The 2,382-nt window shown below is 28.5% G+C and overlaps 1 non-coding gene across 1 annotated transcript; it reads left to right on the top strand.

Moving 5' to 3' along the window:
- The first annotated feature begins 1,542 nt into the window (after positions 1-1,542).
- Positions 1,543-1,613, top strand: J4E93_011050. The gene has a single exon. It is a non-coding gene; the product is annotated as a tRNA-Met (tRNA).
- Positions 1,614-2,382: the final 769 nt, after the last annotated feature.

Below are 2,382 nucleotides of genomic sequence, written 5' to 3'. Positions count from 1 at the left end.
ACATAGATTGTTCATGATTACATGTAATGATAGGTACCGCATTTTTAGCTGTTGGTCTATGACGTAGACTACCATATCATTTAACAAATAATCATCATATAGGATTAGAAGCTGGAATACTTTACTGACATTTTGTTTATGTTGTATGATTATTCTTATTTGTATCCATATATTATTGAGGATCCTAAAGTTAAATAGTTAGGCTAATACTTCACCTATACAACTTTTCTCAGAAGAATGAAAATGGCTCTTTCCTCTCTATTTTTTTTTCTTAGTTTTAATATATCATGCTGTTTGTCCACTCTCTCATATTTTTTGCATTCTTTACTTTATAAATTACAAAAAAAAAAATAAGAGAGAGAGGGGGGCTATATTAAAAAAAAATACGTAATAACTATGAAATTACTATCCTGTTCGGACCCCCCTTTTTTTGGGGGGGGGTCCTAACTTTTTACATATAAAGTAAGGGGAGTAGCAAAAAAAAGAGGATGTAAGAGGGGGAGTTCGAATCTCTCTATTCTGATAGGTTACTAAATTCATTAATATTATTACTTTTATCTAATGCTTTTTCATAAAGACGAGACAAATCTATCTTGTACTCTAGAGTAACGATTATTATCTTACTTATTTCAGCTTTTATAGCTTATGATAACTTATCTCTTTTATTTTTAGCGAAAGATATAGGAATATTTGGAGGGTTTATTCATTTCTGGTTTATTCTCTTATTCCTTTATTCTCAAAAACACAGAATTACCATTAAAAACTAACAGGTTTAACTATAATTGTTTTTAATTACACCTTTAATTTTACATTTTATAAATTTTAGTCTGCCATACTTAGTAGATAACTTGCCTTTTATATTATTCGAATTTAATCACCTAATTTCTAGAATTCTGGTGTTCTTTTTTTCAAAAGTGCATCAGGTTTTACTTAAAATTTTTAGTAAAAAAGGGTTTATAGATATTTTGATAAGTATTTGGATAATCTATGTTACTAAAAGTATTATTAGATTCGTTGTCTATTTTGAATATAGTTAGTAATCTTTTTATTACGAATTGGTTTTTTTCATTAACAATAGATTTTTATAGTATAACTCTAATTAAAGTAGTAACACCTTACGTGGAAAAAGTAGGAATACCTTATGTGGAGAAAATCTTTACAAGCATAATTAAACCATATTTTACTAGTTATTTATCACCTGTTCTTTGTGATTCAGCTGAAGAAGTAGCTAAATTGTTTAGTGAGCTCCCTTTTTCTAATGTAGATAGTAATGTTATGATAAAAAAGTGCAGAACTAGTACTAATTATAAAAGTAGAAAAGATCTAATCGCAGAATTTAAAGCATTCCGTCTAAAAATAAGCTCATACACACCTAGTTTTATTGTCTCTATGCAGTAAGGCCATGTAAGTAAAATTGAACAAGGTGAACCCTCTAGAGGGCAACTTTTTAAAAAAAGAGCTCTTTATAATACACAAGAGGAGGGTTATAAACGTGCAAAAATAGAACGCAATTTAGGTAAAAAAAAACCATATAAAAAAAAAGCCCGAGTAGTTCAATGGTAGAACATTAATTTCATGCATTAATAATGAGAATTCGACTTTCTCCTCTGGCTCATGGCAAAAACCAGATTAAAAAACATAGTAAATAAATTACATTTCAAAAGTCCGATTATTTAACAGACCAGTTTTAAAGTAAGTTTTCATAATTATTCTTCTAGCAGTATTATTGTCTATGAAGATGTCTTAATTTCTAAAAAAAGTAAGGACTTAGAACTAAGGTATTAACCTATAACCCTATACCACTTCGTAAACTATTAAAAAAATCACCTTACATAATACTTTGTTAATTAAATTATGTTGTTAGGATTAAAGGAAAGGAGATGAACGTGGATTATCTACTATTATATTTATGCCTTTTTACAATACATCACCAGAATTTATGTACAGGTTCCAGCTATGAAATTGGATACGTATCGTTCCAGGTATATAATGGAATTTGTCCGCATTCTAAACTCATTTTCCTTAATTCTTTTTTTTTTCTTTTGCTCCAATGGTTTATTGCTTCAGTTTGTTTTTTTTCTGTTTGTTTATTTTTTTTTTATTGAAAAAAAAGAAACGAAAAAAACAGTTAAGCAAAAGAAAAAAAAAATTACCGTAAGCTCCCTGCCGCAGTACTGCGGGGGGAGGAGGATGGATGTTGGTCGGATCCCCACGGATGTATATCTATAAACTTAGAATGTACTAGTTCTAAACAAAAGCATAAAAAACTTTTATATTGTTTTTAAACTTGTGATACAAATGTAATTCATCTTAATTTTATTATACTTAATATTTTTAGGAGAATAGTAGGGAAGTCCAGTGATTTAAATATAGCTTTTTAAA

Source organism: Alternaria ventricosa, assembly GCF_023758065.1.
Source record: "Alternaria ventricosa strain BMP 2768 chromosome Unknown scaffold_59, whole genome shotgun sequence".
In the NCBI taxonomy this organism is placed as follows: Eukaryota; Fungi; Ascomycota; class Dothideomycetes; order Pleosporales; family Pleosporaceae; genus Alternaria; species Alternaria ventricosa.
Note: the sequence above shows the minus strand (reverse complement) of the source record. Positions and strands in the feature narration are given on the sequence as shown.